We start from the raw sequence: 19,634 nt of genomic DNA on the forward strand, positions 1-19,634 counted from the left end.
TAGGGGGTGATGGAGGAGTGGACCAGGTTGTCCCGGAGGGAACGATCCCTGCGGAATGCCACCAGGGGGGGTGAAGGGAACATGTGTTTGGTGGTGTCATCATGCTGGAGTTGGCGGAAATGGCGGAGGATGATCCTTTGAATGCGGAGGCTGGTGGGGTGATAAGTGAGGACAAGGGTCATGGTTCAGGGAGGGAGAGGAAGGTGTGAGGGCGGATGCACGGGAGATGGGCCGGACACGGTTGAGGGCCCTGTCAACCACCGTAGGTGGAAAACCTCGGTTAAGGAAGAAGGAAGACATGTCAGAGAACTGTTTTTGAAAGTGGCATCATCAGAACAAATGCGACGGAGGCGAAGGAACTGAGAGAATGGGATGGACTCCTTACAGGAAGCGGGGCGTGAGGAGCTGTAGTCAAGGTAGCTGTGGGAGTCGGTAGGCTTGTAATGAATATTGGTGGACAGTCTATCACCAGAAATTTAAACAGAGAGGTCAAGGAAGGGAAGGGAAGTGTCAGTGATGGACCACATGAAAATGATGGAGGGGTGGAAATTGGAAGCAAAATTAATAATTTTTTCCCAGGTCCAGACGAGAGCATGAAGCAGCACTGAAGCAATCATCGATGTACCGGAGAAAGAGTTGTGGGAGGGGGCCGGAGTAGGACTGGAACAAGGAATGTTCCACATACCCCATAAAAAGACAAGCATAACTGGGGCCCATGCGGGTACCCATACCCACACCTTTTATTTGGAGGAAGTGAGAGGAATTTAAGGAGAAATTGTTCAGTGAGAGAACAAGGTCAGCCAGACGGAGGAGAGTAGTGGTGGATGGGGATTGTTCGGGCCTCTGGATTAAATGAGTCATTTTCAGATTGGCAGGCTGTAACTAGTGGAGTTCAGCAAGGATCTATACTGAAGCTTTTGCTATTTACAATCTATATTAATGACTTAGACAAAGAGACTGAGGATAATATATCCCAGTTTGCTGATGATACAAAGCTAGGTGGGAATGTATGCTGTGAGGAAGATAAAAAGACTCAGCAAAGGAATACAGACAGGTTCAGTGAGTGGGCACTAAGATGACAGATGGTGTATAATGTGGGAAAAGTGAGATTACTCACTTTGGTAGAGTTAATAGAAAATAAGGATACTTTCTAAATGGTGTGAAACTTGTACAGCCAGGTTGTCAAATATCTCTACTTTATCTGTTTTTACCTCATTCAATGTCTCAACACCTCCTCTTTCACTATGGGTTTGGCAGCATCTTCTTCCTTGGTAAAGACAGATACAAAGGGCGCATTTAGTACCTCAGCCATGTCCCCTGCCTCCATGCATTAATCCTCTTTTTAGGTCCCTACATGGCTCCATTCATCCTTTTACCATATTTTCACTATTTATATTCATATAGAAGACTTTTGGGTAGTCTTTTCTATTAGCTGCCGGTTTCTTCTTATCTCTTCTTGTCTCTTTACTGCTCTTATTTGTTTTTTTCACTTCCCCTCTGAATTTTCTATATTCAGACTGGTTCTCATTTGTATTATCAACCTGACCTTTTAGATGCACCTATTTTCAATTTCATTTTACTCTCTATCTCTTTCAGAATGCAGGAATGTCTGGCTTTATCTGTCCTACCTTTCCCTCGGAGGACTGTACCCAAACTCTCTCTTCTTTAAAGGCAGCCCATTGTTCAATTGTAGTTTTGCCTGCAAATCTTGATCCCAATCTTTCTAAGCGGGATCCTTCTCAGTGTTGGAAGTGAATGGCGTGGTCAGCTGTCAAAGGTTGCAGACAGGTCAGGGAGGATGAGGGATGAGGCAGCACACAGTCCATTTGTGATTTGATTCGGGCTGTTCCAGCAGTGATGGAACCCCTATTAGAGAGCTTCAAACATGGATTTGCAGAAACGATGGACACGGATTTGGGAGGCAACAACATGGGGCAGAATCTTCCGGTTCCATCAGTGGCCAGAATCATTTGGTGGAAGGCAAAAAATCTGTATCCCAACAGCGGGATAAGCTATGTGAAATTTGTTCTCCCAACTTTCCAGCCGGGTCGAGTTTTCCGACGAGCAATGTCGGGAATTCCATTCACATGCATTAGCATCTCATGCACGCTCATTAAAAAGCCACCTTGCCAGAATTAAGTTCACCCTCCAAACTAAATTCCCCACCTGTGAGAATTTAGAAAGTTCAGTTTTACAACTATATATAAGTGGTGTGCACCTTGTGAGCTTCACCTCTTCCATGACTTTGAGGGCTGTAGATGTTGCTTTCACCTTCTTGGGAACCTCGCATAACTTCACTCATAGAGTGCCAGTAGGAAAATCTGCGCCAAGGCTGGATAGAGGAGGCAGGTGAAGCAGGGAAGGTGGGTGTAGGGTGGACTGAAGGCTGGACAGTGGAGGCAGGTGCAGCGAGGAAGGAGAAGTAGAGTGTCCAGGGAAGGGACGGGGAGGGGAGGGGAGGGGAGGTGGGGTGTGAAGAAGAAGTGTCCAGACTTTCCTGCCCGCCACCAGACTTAGACTCAAGAGCGGATGATTCCCCCTATACTTAGAGACAGTGGAGTCATCAGCATACATGTGGAACTTGATGTTTTCAGATGACAATGTCAAAGGGCAGTATGGAAATCAGAAATAAGAACTTGTACTTTTAAGTATATTTCCTGTTTCTCTGGGAGTACTGCTCTAAAAAAAATCCAAAATTTTCCACTTGTCCTGTTTTTCTTTTATATTTCATAGGAACAGAAGGAGGCCAGTTAGCCACCCACCCCCCCACCCAGCCATTCAATGAGATCATGACTGGATCTGCAACCTATCTCCATATACCCACCTTTACCCAAATCCCTTAAAAAAATCCCTTTGGCTAACAATAATCAGTTCAGATGTAGTATTAACAATTGATCAAGTATTAATTTCAGTTTATGAGAGTTCCAAACTTCAACCTTTGTGTGTTGAAGAGTTTCCTAATTTCACTCCTGAAAGGTCTGGCTCTAACTTTTGGACTCTGCCCCCTAGTCCTGGCCCGTGGAAATAGTTTCTCTCACCCTATCAGTTCCCTTTAATATCTTGAAAATTTTGATCAAATCACACCTCAACCTCCTAAATTCCAGGGAATTCAACTCAAGTTTGTGTAACCTCTCCTTGTAATTTAACTGGGAGCTAATGTAGGTCAGTGAATGCAGGGGTGATAGGGAAATCAAACTTGGTGCAAATTAGGGCATGGACAGCAGAGTTTTGATGACCTTATGGAGGGTAGAACATCGGAGACTGGCTAGGAATGCATTGGAATAGTCAAGGCTAGAGGTAATAAGGGATTCAGCAGTAGATGAGCTGAGACAGAGGAGGGAGTTGGATGGCGTTATGAGGTAGAAATAGGCAGTCTCAGTGATGGTGCAGATAATTGATCAGAAACTCAGCTTGGGGTCAATTATGACATCAAGGTTACAAACAGTCTGATTCTGCCTCAGATAGTTACTAGGGATAGGGATGGATTGAGTTAAAAACAGAAAATGCTGGAAATACTCAGCAGGACTGGCAACATCTGTAGTGGGAGAAACAGAGAACATTTCAAACCAAATATTCAGAACTGAGGAAGCATGCGTATGAGAAATAGGAGGGGACCTTGGATAGATCCTTGGGGGACGCCACAGGTAATGGTTCCGTTCTGTTCCTCTATATTTCACTTTTCCCTGCTCATTGTTTTTAAGCATATCCCACATTTCACCTGGCATGCTGTTTCTTTCAAGTTATTTTTATTCTTTTATAGGATAAGGGCATCTCTGGCAAGGCCATCATATCTGCCCAACCCTAATTGCCCTTGAACTAATTGGCTTGTCACACCACTTCAGAAGGCAGTTAAGAGTTAACCATATTGTTGTGGGTCTGCAATCACATATAGGCCAGACCCGCTAAGGAGGGCAGATTTACTTCCCTAAAGGGCATTAGTGAAGAAGATGGATTTTTATGACAAGAGTCATACGGACTCAAAACATTAACTCTGCTTCTCTCTCCACAGATGCTGCCAGACCTGAGTTTTTCCAGTATTTTCTGTTTTTATTTCAGATTTTCAGCATCCGCAGTATTTTGCTTTCATCATGGTTTCATGGTCCCCATTATTAAGGCTAGCTTTTCAATTCCAGATTATTAATTGAATTTAAATTCCACCAGCTTCTGTGGTGGGATTTTAACCCAATGTCCCCAGAGCTTGGGCTTCTGGATTATTCATCCAGTGATGTTACCACTACGTCACTGTTTCCCCCTAAAATACCTTCCTGCATTTTATCTATTTTAAGTATATTCCACCTTTCCCGTGTGTGTTTTTGTGTCAGAATCATAGAAATTCATGACTGCAGAGGAGGTCAGTCAGCCCATCGTGTCTTTGCTAGCTGAAAAAGTATTATCTAGCCCAATCTCACTTGCTACTCTTGGTGCATGGCCCTGTCGGTTATAGCAGTTCAAGTGGACATCCAAGTAATTTGTAAATACGATGAGGGTTTCTTCCTTGTGGGCAGTAAGTTCCAGACCTTCACCATCATCTGGGTGAAAGAATTTCTCTTCAACTCAAAGTTTAACTACTTTAAGTCCATGTTTTCTGCAAATTGACCTCTCTGCTAATAGAAACAGATCTTTTCCTATTGACTCTATCCAGGACTCTCAATTTTATACACCTCAATTAAATCTCCCCTCAGCCTCCTCTGTTCCAAGGAAAACTGCCCCAGCCGCACTCAAGTCCCGGTAATATCGTTGTAAGTCTCTGTTCCCTCTCTAGTGTGATCATATCTTTCCTGTAATGCAGTGACCAGAAATATATGCAGTACTCTAGCTGCAGTCTAACTAGTGTTTTATACAGTTTGTTATGGATGGAGAGGGATGTGGGATAATTTCCCACTTTCTTCACTCCTTGGCAGACCACAACACTGTATTTGTAGAGGAGGAGCATTTTATCCCCGAGTGCTGCATATTTAAAGAACAGACACAAAACAGGGTTTCTTGTATGTTTAAATCAAAATAAAGAATAAACATTTATTTCTAACACCCAAATGTACTCGCAATACTCACTCCTCATACGCACTAGATGCACACACACAAGAAAAGATGATTCCTAAAGATGTAACATGCACTTAGATTATGAACAGAGTTAAAAGAAACAGGTTTCCTATTTACACAGTCCTTAAGATGGTGGTTGAAATGTTGCAGGCCCAAAGGGTTTTCTCTTGGTTAATTGAAGGCACAGGAGGTTGAATATTTTTGGCTTTTCAGTCGAAGATGTGGTCAAATATCAGTAGTGAAGAAATATAGTCTTGCAGGTCTCTTCTATCGATGTTGGTGCCAGACTGATCCACTGGGCTACCTTTATGGATCAATAAAGTATTGGCTCTCTCACCAGCCAGGTTTAGTCACGTGATGACAGTAATGATGTATCCTATTGTTCACAAAATGAGCTGAAGCCAATGTAATTGTCATACAATGGGGGAATGTTTGATATCCCATCAACATCCAGGTATGATTATCCTCCTGGTAACTTTATTTGAAATCCCATCTTCATGGGGCCGGTGAGTCTAACAGCCTTGCCATTTTAAATCTGTTCCATCTGGAAAGGCTATTTGCATTTTAAATAACTTCCCAGAGATATGTTCAAACATGTCTGTCTCTGTCTGTACAGAAACCACAAAATAAGTCACCTGGCTCTCCAGAGTGCATTTTGTGAAGGTACAGTGTCAGGATGCTATGTTGCTTTTTTAAACTGTATAGTGTCCATCGCCCAGAAAGCTTTACGGGCATGATGTGACTGTAATGAGTTCAAGCATAACTTCCTTACTCTTATACTCTATGCCCTGGCCATTAAAGTATCCTGTACATCTTCTTAACTGCAAGAGCGACCTCTCCTGCTAGCTTTAGGAATGCCTCCCCCGCCGCAAAACGCTTTACCTCACATGTCTCTAGATTGAATTCCATTTGTTACTTCTCTGTGCACCTGACCAGTTCAGTATTATCTTCCTGCAGAATACAGCTTTCTTCCTATTAACCACAGGGTCAACTTTCATATCATCTTCAAACTTCTTAATCATACCTCTATTTTCAAGTCCAAATCATTGATATATACCACAAAAAGCAAGGGACCCAGTACTAAGTCCTGAGGAACTGCTAAAGAAGAGGCAGTATTGGACTTAATCTTAGGGAGTTAAGCCGGTCAAGTAGTAGAAGTGTCAGTGGGGGAGCATTTCGGAGATAGTGACCATAACTCTAAGATTTAAGATAGTTATGGAAAAAGACAGAGATGGACCAGAAATAAAGGTCCTGAATTGGGGGAAGGCTGATTTCAATAGGATAAGACAGGATCTAGCCAAAGTGGACTGGGAGCAGCTACTTGTAGGAAAGTCTACATCAGACCAGTGGGAGTCATTCAAAAAGGAAATAGTGAGGGTTCAGGGCCAACATGTTCCCATAAAAGTGAGGGGCAGGGCCAACAAGTCCAGGGAACACTGGATGTCAAGGAATATAGAGGATTGGATAAGACAAAAAAAAGAGGCTTATGGCAGATACAGAAGGCTGAAAACAGCAGAAGCCCCAGAGGACTATAGAAAGTGTAGGGGGCGGGGGTACTTAAAAAAGTAATTAGGAGAGCAAAGAGGGGGCATGAAAAAAACACTGGCGGGCAAGGTAAAGGAAAATTCCAAGGCATTTTGCAAATATATATTGAGGGAAAGAGGATAACCAGGGAAAGAGTAGGGCCCAAAGTGGCAATCTGTGCTTGGAGCCGGAGGACATAGGTGAGGCTTTAAATGATTACTTTTCATCTGTGTTCACTATAGAGAAGGGTGATGTAGGTGTAGAAATCAGGGAGGGGGACTGTGATATACTTGAACAAATTAACATTGAAAGGGAGGAGGTATTAGCTGTTTTAGCAGGCTTAAAAGTGGATAAATATCCAGGCCCAGATGAGATGTATCCCAGGCTGCTATGTGAGACAAGGGATGAGATTGCAGGGGCTCTTACACTAATTTTCAAATCCTGTCTGGCCACAGGAGAGGTGCCAGAGAACTGGAGGACATGTGGTACCATTATTCAAGAAGGATAGTAGGTATAAACCAGATAATTACAGGTCAGTGAGTCTAATATCAGTGGTAGAGGAACTACTGGAAAAAATTCTGAGGGACAGGATTAATCTCTACTTGGAAAGACAGGGGGAGATCATGTCTAACAAATCTGATTGAATTTTTTGAGGAGGTGACTAGTTGTGTAGATGAGGGTAGTGCAGTTGATGTAGTCTACATGGACTTCAGTAAGGCTTTTGACAAAATCCCGCATGGGAGAATGGTCAAGGTGGTAAGAGCCCATGGGATCCAGGGCAATTTGGCGAATTGGATCCAGAATTGGCTTAGTGGCAGGAGGCAGAGGGTGACGGTCGAAGGTTGTTTTTGCGATTGGAAGCCTGTGACGAGCGGTGTACCACAGAGATCGGTGCTGGGACCTTTGCAGTTTGTTGTGTACATTAATGATCTAGATGTGAATATAGGAGGTATGATCAGTAAGTTCACAGATGACATGAAAATTGGTGGTGTTGTAAATAGTGAGGAGGAAAGTCTTAAATTACAGAAAGATATAGATGGGCTGGTAGGGTGGGCAAAGCAGTAGCAAATGAAATTTAATCCTGAAAAGTGAGAGGTGATGCATTTTGGGAGAACTAACATGGCAAGGGAATACACAACAAATGGTAGGACCCTAAGAAGCACAGAGGATCAGAGGGACCTTGGTGCACATGTCCATAGATCCCTGAAGGCAGCAGCACAGTTAGATAAAGTGGTTAAGAAGGCAAATGGGATACTTGCCTTTATTAGGCGAGGCATAGAATATAAAGAGCAGGCAGGTTATGTTGGAGCTGTATAAAATGCTAGTTAGGCCACGGTTGGAGCACTGTCTGCAGTTCTGGTCGCCACACTATAGGAGGGATGTGATTGGGCTTGAGAGGGTGCAGAGGAGATTCACCAGAATGTTGCCTGAGCTGGAGTGTTTCAGCTATGAAGAGAGACTGGATAGGCTAGAGTTGTTTTCCTTGGAGCAGAGAAGACTGAGGGGGGGGCCTGATAGAGGTATATAAAATGAGGGGCATAGATAGGATAGATAGGAAGAAATTTTTCCCCTTAGTGGAGGTGTCAATAACCAGGGGGCATAGATTTAAGGTAAGGGGCAGGAGGTTTAGAGGGGATTTGAGGAAATATTTTTTCATCCAGAGGGTGGTTGGAATCTGGATCACACTGTCTGATGGAGTGGTGGAGGCAGGAACACTCAACATTTAAGAAGTATTTAGATGAGCACTTGAAACAGCATAGCATACTGGGCTATGGGCCAAGTGCTGGAAAATGGGATTAGAATAGATAGGTGCTTGATGGCCAACATGGATACGATAGGCCGAAGGGCCTGTTTCTATGCTGTATAATTCTATGCACTGGAAACAGCCTTCCAGTCACAAAAACACCCAATGACCATTACCCTTTGGATCCAACTTATCACTTTACCTTGGATTCCATGGGTTTTTACTTCTCTGACTAATGTGCCATATGGGACCTGATCAAAATCCCGCTAAAATTCATGTAATTACATCAAATGTGCTACCCTCATCGGCCCTCCTCGTTACCTCCTAAAAAAAATTGGTTGAGTTGTTTGGACACCATCTTTACTTAACAAATCCAAGCTGTTTGTCTTTGATTAATCCATGCCTTTCTAAATGACAGTATAAATTATCTCAGAATTTTTTCCAATAATTTGCCCATCATCAAGGTTAGACTGACTGGTACGTAATTACTCAGTCTATCCTTATTCCCCTTTTTAAACAATGATACAATTTTTCTTTTCTCCAAGCCTCTAGCACTATGCCTGTTGCCTGAAAGAATTGGTGAACTTGTAACTGCCCTCTGAAATGGCCTAGCAAGCCACCCAGTTGTATCAAACGGCTATAAAAGTGTCTAATAAGAATGAAAATGGACTACCACCCAGCATCGACTTAGGCACTGGACATAGAAACATAGAAACTAGGAGCAGGAGTAGGCCATTCGGCCCTTCGAGCCTGCTCCGCCATTCATTATGATCATGGCTGATCATCCAACTCAATAGCCTGCTCCTGCTTTCTCCCCATACCCTTTGATCCCTTTCGCCCCAAGAGCTATATCTAACGCCTTCTTGAAAACATACAATGTTTTGGTCTCAACTACTTTCTGTGGTAACGAATTCCACAGGCTCACCACTCTCTGGGTGAAGAAATTTCTCCTCATCTCCGTCCTAAATGGTCTACCCCGTATCCTCAGACGCTGACCCCTGGTTCTGGACTCCCCCATCGGGAACATCCTTCCTGCATCTATCCTGTCTAGTCCTGTTAGAATTTTATAGGTTTCTATGAGATTCCCCCTCATTCTTCTGAACTCCAGTGAATATAATCCTAATCGACTCAATCTCTCCTCATATGTCAGCCCCGCCATCCCAGGAATCAGTCGGGTAAACCTTCACTGCACTCTCTCTATAGCAAGTACATCCTCAGATAAGGAGACCAAAACTGCACACAATATTCCAGGTGTGGTCTCACCAGGGCCCTGTATAATTGCAGCAAGACATCCCTGTTCCTGTACTCGAATCCTCTGGCTATGAAGGCCAACATGCCATTTGCCTTCTTTACCGCCTGCTGCACCTGCATGCTTACCTTCAGCGACTGGTGTACAAGGACACTCAGGTCTCGTTGCACGTTCCCCTCTCTCAATTTATAGCCATTCAGATAATAATCTGGCTTCCTGCTTTTGCTACAAAAATGGATAACCTCACATTTATCCACATTATACTGCACCTACCATGCATTTGCCCACTCACTCAGCTTGTCCAAATCACACTGAAGCATCTCTGCATCCTCCTCACAGCTCAGCCTCCCACCCCACTTTGTGTCGTCTGCAAATTTGGAGATATTACATTTAATCTCCTCATCCAAATCATTACACATGACAAAGACACATTCAGCCTAGTTGATCCTGCAGAGATGTCCTCACTAACATCTGGGGACCAGTGCCACAATTGAGAGAACGTTCTCACAGACTAGTCAAACAACAGCTTGACATAGTCATACTCACAGAATCAACCTTACAGTTAATGTCCCAGACTCCTTCATCACCATCCCTGGGTACGTTTTGTCCCACCAGCAGAACAGACCTAGCAGAGGTGGCCCGTGGCACAGTGATAAACAGTTAGGAGGGAGTTGCCCTGGGAGTCCTTAACATCAACTCTAGACCCCGAGAAGTCAAGTCAAACATGGGCAAGGAAACCGCCTGCTGATTACCACCTACCTCCCTCCCTCAACTGATGAATCAGTGCTCCTCCATGCTGAACACCACTTGGAAGAAGCACTGAAGGTGGTAAGAGCACAGAATGTACTCTGGGTGAGGTACTTCAATGTTTATCACCAAGAGTGGCTCTGTAGTACCACTACTGACCAAGCTGGCCAAGTCCTGAAGTTCATATCTGTCAAGACTAGGCCCACGGCAGGTGGTGAGAAGATCAACCAGAGAGACAAACCTACTTGACCTCATCCTCACCAATCTACCTGTCATAGATTCATCTGTCCATTACAGCCCTGATAGGAGCGCACTGTCTTCAAACACATTGATTTACTCCACAAGAAATCAAGAAACAGATGAAGAGACTGGATACAGTCAAGGATATGGGCCCTGACAACAGACTGCCTGTAGTATTGAATGAACACTTGTGCTTCAGAACTAGCTGCGACTCTAGCCAAGCTGTTCCAGTACTGCTACAACACTGGCATCTACAAAACAATGTGGTAAAGAGGCATATCAGGATGCATCACGGGATTACCCAGGCTTGGCCAAGTTGCAGATGTAAGTTTTAAAAGTGTCTGCGGTTAAAAAAAAAGAAACTAGAATGAATATGACCTTTTGGCCAGGCCCGGAAGTTAAATGACTAGCCTATGGGTCAGTCCATGATAAGCTAAGGAATGTGACCTTTGGGTTAGGATAAGTTGATGAATGGTCTGAGTTATACTGTAATAAACTGATAGCTTGACCTCAGGGTCAAGATATGCAGAATACTAGGCACAGCAGTAAAATATCAGGATAGATAAGCAAAGTTTATGTTCTGGAATGAACTGTGAACATAAAGTCAGGTCATCCCGTGATTGTTTTACAAATTCCTCCGGAACTGCAGAGGTAATAAACAAGTCATTCTATGTTCATGTTGTAAATAAGGATGTAACAGTTAGACATACAAGATTAAGAACATTGTGAGTTAATGATGAGTTATCCAAAAAATGATATATATAACCAACAGAAACTGTGTAACTTTGAATTGCCTCTTAGAGCTTCTGAGAGAGCATTCCCCTATATGCATACTCATACTGAATAAGACTGCTGCTTACTTTACCTACAGCTGACTGTGTGTCGAGTGTCTTTTAGATTGGTGCTGCGAGAGAGTCTCCACCAGTGACTGAGGAACTGATTGGTTGGGCGCACCAGACAGGTGAGCACTTTAATTTTACCACCCAGAGTTAGGGTGCAAGTCCGGTGATCCAGTTGCAGAGATGATCCTGCAGAAGGTAGTATGGACATGGTGGAAGCACATGAGTGCGAGGAACCTATCACCTCAGAAGACCCCAGTGGGATCTGCGAGGAGCCCCAAGAAGAAGCAGACCTCACCCTATTTGTGGATGGGTCACGAGAGTATGTGAATGGAACCCCTTGAACAGGATGGCAGTAGTAGGCAGTGGGGGTGCCACTGTTCCTGAGGGAAGTCTCCCAGGAGAGCTCCTCACAGGTTGCCGAGCTTACATAAGAACATAAGAAATAGGAGCAGGAGTAGGCCATTCGGCCCCTCAAACCTGCTCGCCATTTAATAAGATCATGGCTGATCTTCCCCAGGCCTCAACTCCTCTCTTGTGCCAGTTCCTCATAGCTCTCAACTCCCCAATATTTCAAAAATCTATCTACCTCCTCTTTAAATACTTTGTGATCTAGCCTCCACAACTCTCTGGGGTAGAGAAGTCCAGACATTCACTACCCTCAGAGAAGAAATTCCTTCGCATCTCAGTTTTAAATGAGTGTCCCCTTATTCTGCAACTATGTCTCCTGGTTCGAGATTCCCCCAATAGTGGAAACATCTTCTCAATATCTACCCTGTCAAGCCCCCTCAGAATCTTGTACATTTCAATAAACTCACCCCTCATTCTTCTAACCTCTAACAAATAAAGGCCTAACTTGTTTAGCTGTTCTTGATAAGTCAACCCCTTCATCCCAGGAATCAGCCCAATTAATCTCTTTTGAACTGCCTCCAATGCCAGTATATTCTCTCTTAAATACGGGGACCAAAACTGTACAGTATTCCAGGTGCAGCCTCACCAACACCCTATACAGTTGTAACAAGACTTCTCTATTTTTAAACTCCAACCCCCTAGCAATACAGGGCAAAATTCCATTTGCCTTCTTAATTAATGGCTGCACCTGCGTGCTAACTTTATGCACAAGAACACCCAGGTCCCTCTGTGCTGCACTTTTTTTGGAGTCTCTCTCCATTTAAATAATAGTCTGCCTTTTGATTCTTCCTACCAAAGTGCATGATCTCACATTTTCTTACATTAAACTCCATCTGCCAAGTTTTTGCCCATTCACTCAACCTGTCTATGCCCTCCCACCTATTTTTGTATCGTCAGCAAATTTACACTTTGCCCCCTCCTTCAAGTCATTAATATAGATAGTAAATAATTGAGGCCCTAGGACTGATCCTTGTGGAACTCCACTAGTTACATTTTTCTAACCTGTAAAAGACCCATTAATCCCGACTCTGTCTTCTGTGTGTTAACCAATCCTCAAACCATGCTAATACATTACCCCTAATACTTTGAGCTCCTATCTTGTGCAATAACCTTTTGTGACAATTTATCGAATGCCTTCTGGAAATCCAAATACACTACATCCACCGGTTCCCCTTTATCAACTCTGCTTGTTACATCCTCAAAGAACTCTAGCAAATTTGTCGAACATGATTTCCCTTTCACAAAACCATGTTGACTCTGTTTGATTGTGTTAAGCTTTTCTAAATGTCCTATGTCTTCCTTAAGAATGGACTCTAGCATGTTCCCAACAGCAGATGTTCGGCTGACTGGCCTATAGTTTCACGCTTTTTGTCTCCCTTCCTTCTTGAACAGGGGCGTCACATTAGCGGTTTTCCAATTTGCTGGGACCCTCCCAGAATCCAGAGAGTTCTGGAATATTTCGACCAATGCCTCCACTATCTCTCCAGCCACTTCCTTTAAAACGCTTGGATGCAGACCATCAGGTCCTGGTGACTTGTCTGCCTTTAGTCCCATTAGTTTCTCAAATACTTTGTCCCTCGTGATAGACTATCCAAAAATCTTCTATAGGCATATAACTAGTAAAAGGGTGGTAAAAGGAGGAGTGGAGCCAATTAGGGACCAAATAGAGGGTTTACATATGAAGGCAGGGGCCTGCCTCAGGTATTAAAGGAATACTTTGTATTTGTGTTTATCGAGGAAGATGATGATACCCAGGCCATGGTGAAAGAGGAGGTAGTTCAGACACTTGAATGGTTCAAAATTGATAAGGAGAACGTATTGGATAGGCTGTCTGTGCTTAAAGTGGATCAGGCATCAGGACCGGATGAGATGCATCCAAGGACACAGAGAAGTGTGGAAATCATGGAGGCACTGGCCATAATTTTTCAGTCTTCATTAGACTTGGGGAGGTGCCAGAGGACTGGAGAATTGCAAATGTTACACTTTTGTTCAAAAACGGTGTACACTGCTCAGCAACTACAGGCTCAGTCAGTTTAACGCCAGCGGTGGGAAACTTTCAGAAGCAATTCGGGACAAAATTTGTAGTCACATGGACAAATACAGGTTTATCAATGAAAGCCAGCATGGTTTTGTTTAACTAACTTGGAGCTTTTTGAAGTATTAACAGAGAGGGTTGATGCGGGTAATGCATTGAGGTGGTGTACATGACTTCCACATGACATTTGATAAAGTGCTGCACATAGACATGTGATCAAAGTTATAGCTAATGGAATAAAAGGGACAGTGGCAGCATGGATATGAAATTGGCTGGGTGACAGGAAACAAAGAATAGTGGTTAATGGATGTTTTTCAGGCTGGATAAAGGTTTGGAGTGGAATTCCCAGGGGTCAGTGTTGGGACCCTTGCTCTTCCTAATCACAGAATCACAGAATTGTTACGGTGTAGAAGGAGGCCATTCAGCCCATCGTGTCTGCACTGGCTCTGTGAGCATTTTAACTTAGTGCCAATCTTCTGCCTACTCCCTGTAACCCTGCACATCATTTCTATTTAAATAATCATCCAATGCCCTCCTGAATGCCTTAATCGAATCTGCCTCTACCATACTTCCAGGCAGTGCATTCCAAACCCTAACTGCTCGCTGTGTGAAAAAGTTTTTTCTCACCTCGCATTTGCTTCTTTTGCAAAACAGTTTAAAACTGTGCCCTCTGGTTCTCAATCCGTTTAGGAGCTGGAGCAGTTTCTATCTATCTACTTTGTCCAGACTCCTCATGATTTTGAAAACTTGTATCAAGTCTCCTCTTAGCCTTCTCCTCTCCAAGGAAAACAGTCTCAACTTCTCCAATCTTTCCTCATAACTGTAGTGTCTCATCCCTGGAACCATTCTTGTAAACCTCTTCTGTACTCTCTCCAATGCGTTCACATCCTTCCTGTAGTGTGGTGCCCAGAACTGTACACAATACTCCAGCTGAGGTGTAACCAGTGTCTTATCAAAACCTGTGTTCATCAAAACCTCCCTGCTCTTATACTCCATGCCCCTATTAATGAAGTCTAGGATGCTGTATGCTTTAGGAGCAGCTCTCTACCTGTCCTGCTACCTTTAATGACTTACGTACATATACACCCAGGTCTCTCTGCTCCTGCACACCCTTTAGAATAGTATCATTTTATACTGTCTCTCCATGTTCTTTGTACCAAAGTGTATCACCTCACACTTCTCCACATTGAACTTCATCTGCCACCTGTCTGTCCACTCCACCAATGTGTCAATGTTCTTCTGAAGTTCTACACTCTGCTCCTCATAGTTTACAATTCTCCCAAGTTTATTGTCATCCGCAAACTTTGAAATTGTCCCCTGCACACCAAGATCTAGATCATTTATATATATCAGGAAAAGCAAGGGTCCCAATACCAACCCCTGGGGAGCTCCACTACAAACCTTCTTCCAGCCCGGAAAATACCCATTAACCATTACTCACTGTTTCCTATCCCTCAGCCAATTTTGTATCCATGTTTTGTATCCACTGTCCCTTTTATTCCATGACCTATAATGTTGCTCACAAGTCTGTTGTGTGGCACTGTATTGAACGCCTTTTGGAAGTCCATATACACATCAACAGCCTTTCCCTCATCAACTGTCTCTGTTACCTCTTCAAAAAACTGCACCAAGTTAGTTAGACATGATTTTCCTTTAATAAATCCATGCTAATTCTTCCGAATCAGTCCACATTTTTCCATGTGACTATTAATTCTATCCTGAATAATTGTTTCTAGAAGTTTCCCCACCATCGAAGTTAAACTGGCTGGTCTGTAATTGCAGTGCAGATCTTTACAACCTTTTTTGAACAAGGGAATAATGTTTGCAATGCTCCAGCCCTCTGGCACCTTCCCCGAATCCAGGGAACATTGAAATATTATTGCCAGTGTCTCTGCAATTTCCACACTCACTTACTTCAATATTTTTGGATGCATCTCATCTGGTCCCAGTGCCTTATCAACTTTAAGTACTGACAATTCATCCAATACCTCCTCCTTATCAATTTTAAACCCTTCTAGTGACTGAGTTTCCTCCTCTGTCACCATGGCCTGGGCAGCATCTGCCTCATAGGTAAAGACAGGTGCAAAGTATTCATTTAACACCTCAGCCATGCCTCTTGCCTCTATGTGTAAATCCCCTTTTTGGTCCCTAATCAGCCATACTCCTCCTTTTACCATTGATGTGCTTAAAGAATACTGTGGGATTTCCTTTTACGTTAGTTGCCAGTCTTTTTTCATAATCCCTCTTTGCTTCCCGTATTTGCTTTATCACATTCCTTCTGAACCTTCTGTATTCAGCTTGGTTCTCAATTGTATTTGCTACCTGACACCTGCAGTAAGCAAACTTTTTCTTCTTTAACTTAATTTCTATCTCCTTTGTCATCCAGGGAGCTCTGGATTTGTTTGTCCTACCCTTCACCTTTGAAGGAACATACCTTGACTGTGCCCAAACCATCTCCTCTTTGAAGGTAGCCCATTGTTCAGCTCCTGTTTCTCCTGCTAACCTTTGGTTCCAGTCTATACGGCCCTGCTCCTTTCTTGCCCCATTGAAGTTTGCTCTCTGCCAGTTGATTATTCTCACTCTGGATTGACCCAATATCCTTTTCCTCCGTCATCCTAAACCTTATGATACAATGATCACTGTCCCCTAAATGTTCCCCCACTGTCACTTGATCTACTTGGCCCACCTCATTCCCAAGAACCAGGTCTAGCAGTGCCTCCTTTCTTGTTGGACTGGACACATACTGTAGGAAATTTTCCTGAACACAATCTAGGAATGCTTGTCCCTCACTGACCCCCTTACACTACCACTATCCCAGTCTATATACGGGTAATTAAAGTCCCCCATTATAACTGCTCTCTGTAATTTCCTTGCAGATTTATTCCTCTATATCCTTCCCACTAGCTGAGGTCTATATATTACATCGAGCAATGTAATTGCACCCTTCTTATTCCTTAGCTCTAGCCGAATTGATTCTGTCTTTGAATCCTCTGACACATACTCTTTCTCCAGTGCTGTAATACTCTCCTTAACCAAAAACGCTACCCCTCTTCCTGTTTTCCCTTCCCTATCTTTTCTGAACACCTTGTAACCAGGAATATTTAACACCCAGATCTGCCCTTCCTTAAGCCAGGTCTCCATTATCGCCACAACATCATAATCCCACAAGGCAATCTGTGCGCGTAACTCCCCAATTTTACTAACTATGCTCTATGCATTCACTTACATGCAGTGTAATCCTGACTTAGACTTCATTATGTGCTCCCTTACTCCAACTCCATCTATTAACTTACTTTTCTCTATTTTAGTGCTATCTGCCTCTCCCAGCATTCCTTGCACCCTGGTATTACTTTCTAATATTCTCTCCTGGTTCCCACACCCCTGCTGAGTTAGTTTAAACCCTCCCCAACAGCACTAGCAAAATGACTCACAAAGAACTCAACCCCGGCTCTGTTCAGATGCAACCCGTCCGGCTCGTACAGGTGCCACCTCCCCCAGAGCCAGTCCCAGTGTCGCTGGAATCTAAAGCCCTCCCTCCTGCACCATATTTCCAATCACACGTTCATCTGTCTTATCTGCATACTTCTGTGCTCACTTGCAAGTGGCACTGGGAGTAATCCGGAGATTACTACTTTAGAGGTCCTGCTTGCAGATTTTGCAAGACCACATCCCCCTTCCTACCTATATCGTTAGTACCAATGTGAACCACAACTTCTAGCTGTTCGCCCTCCCCCACAAGAATGTCCTGCAGCCGTTCTCTGACACCATAACTCTTGACCCTAGCACCAGGGAGGCAACAAACCATCCTGGAGTCACGTCGGCAGCCGCAGAAACACCTGTCTGCTCCCCTAACTAAAGAATCCCCTATCAGTACTGCCCTTGCACTCTTCTCCCTCCCCTCCTGTACAGCTAGGCCACCTGTGGTGCCATGGGCTTGGCTCTTGCTGCACTTTTCCAAGGATCCATCGCCCTCACCGATATCCAGATGGAAAACCGGTTAGTGAGCGGGCCCTCTTGAGGACTCCTGCACTTCCTGTCTATTTCTCTTGGGCTGCCTGGCGGTCACCCATTCCGTATCTGCTTGCTTGCCCCTAACTTGAGTTGTGACCACCTCCCTGAACCTATCCACGTAGTTCTCTGCCTCACTGATGCGCCTCAGTGACTCCAGCCACTGCTCAAGCTCTGAAACGCAGAGTTCAAGCTTATGCAGCCAGTGACACTTCCTGAACATGGACTAGTCTGGGTCACGAGAAGTGTCCATGACTCCCCACATGCCACAGGATGGGCACTCCACTTGGCTGAGCTGTCCTACCATGTCTTAACCTTTTAAATCACTTCTTTGCTTAAACTTTAATTACTTTTACTTATCTTAACCTTACTCTTGTGCAATTGACTATAAACTGGAGATTAGTAGAAAGTAGAAATTCTTCGCCCTTAAAAATCGGCTCCCTCTTCGGTGCCCATAAATTCTTACTTTCCGTGTGCTTGTTTAGAAATTTACATTTCTATACTCGTGCTGTTTTCAATTCTCAACTGTCTCTCCGCTCGGTTGTTTATCTCCCGGGCTCTCGCTGTTTCGCCTCCCGGGCTCTCGCTGTTTTATCCCCTGAACTCTCGCTGTTTATTCCAAGTAGAAAATTATTTTAGTTGGCCCTATTTAATAAACCTTACCAAAAAATACAGTTCCTACTTTATTTTAAACCTTAGGAATAGAATAAACCTTAAAACTTACTAGATACTCACCAGATAGCTTCTTCTCCAACCAATCAAATTTCTTCTTTCCTGTGATGTCACAATTTGTTTTTTTCACTATCCTTTCGAACTCAGCGCGGGCCGGTTCCAAGCAGCTGACAGGTCCACCTCTCCGACTGCTCTTCCCACAGGTAATGACCTATATTTTGGTGTATGGGGCACCATTTCAAAGTTTTCAGATACAAAACTTGGAAATATTGGCTGCAGTTCTGCCGAAGGGCCATGAAGGCTCGAAACGTTAACTGATTTCTTCTCCGCCGATGCTGCCAGACTTGCTGAGTTTTTCCAGGTAATTCTGTTTTTGTTTTGGAAATATTATGAACTGTGAGGAGGATCATGTAGAATTTCAAAAAGACATAGACAAGTGGGTGGACTGGGCAAGAGGAAGGTGACGGATGAAATTTAATGCAGAAAAATGTGAAGTGATTCATTTTAATAGGAAGAATGTGGAGAGACAATATAAAATAAAGGGCACAATTCTAAAGGGTGTGCAGGAGCAGATGGACCTGGGTGTACATGTGCATAGATCTTTGAAGGCGGGCAGCACAGGTGGAGAGCTCGGTTAAAAAAACATACTGTATCCTAAGCTTTATTAATAGCGGCACAGAGTATAAAAGGTTCATCTGTCATGAACACTTTAACCACAGAAAATGGTCCATTATCAAGACTAAGAACATTCTGGAAGAATGTGTGTTTTTAAAAGACACTGTCCCTTAAAGGGTTAATGCAGGACTCTGGTTGCTGCTGTTCCTGAAAAAGACAGCATTTTACAAGAAAAGGTAATTAAGCAGTTTTAAAGATGCTGGAAACCACTTGACTCCAGTGGACTATTTACAAAAGGGGTCACATGGCGGTTTATGGTTTTGAAAAAATAACATTTTTTTTAAATTTATTTATGGGGTGTGGGCACAATTGGCTGGGCCAGCATCTATTGCCCATCCCTAGTTGCCTTTGAGAAGGTGGTGGTGAGCTGCCTTCTTGAACCGCTGCAGTCCATGTGGTGCAGGTACACCTACACTGCTGTTAGGGAGGGAGTTCCAGGATTTTGACCCA

At 43.7% G+C, this 19,634-nt stretch overlaps 1 long non-coding RNA gene across 1 annotated transcript; it reads right to left on the reverse strand.

The window, feature by feature from the left end:
- Positions 1 to 1,210: 1,210 nt before the first annotated feature.
- LOC144677141 (uncharacterized) lies at positions 1,211 to 19,402 on the reverse strand. Its single transcript, XR_013575544.1, has 3 exons — positions 18,558 to 19,402; positions 18,304 to 18,446; positions 1,211 to 1,267 (listed from the first exon to the last, which is right to left on the reverse strand). It is a non-coding gene; the product is annotated as an uncharacterized LOC144677141 (long non-coding RNA).
- Positions 19,403 to 19,634: the final 232 nt, after the last annotated feature.

Source organism: Cetorhinus maximus, unplaced genomic scaffold (assembly GCF_964194155.1).
Source record: "Cetorhinus maximus unplaced genomic scaffold, sCetMax3.hap1.1 HAP1_SCAFFOLD_2243, whole genome shotgun sequence".
In the NCBI taxonomy this organism is placed as follows: Eukaryota; Metazoa; Chordata; class Chondrichthyes; order Lamniformes; family Cetorhinidae; genus Cetorhinus; species Cetorhinus maximus.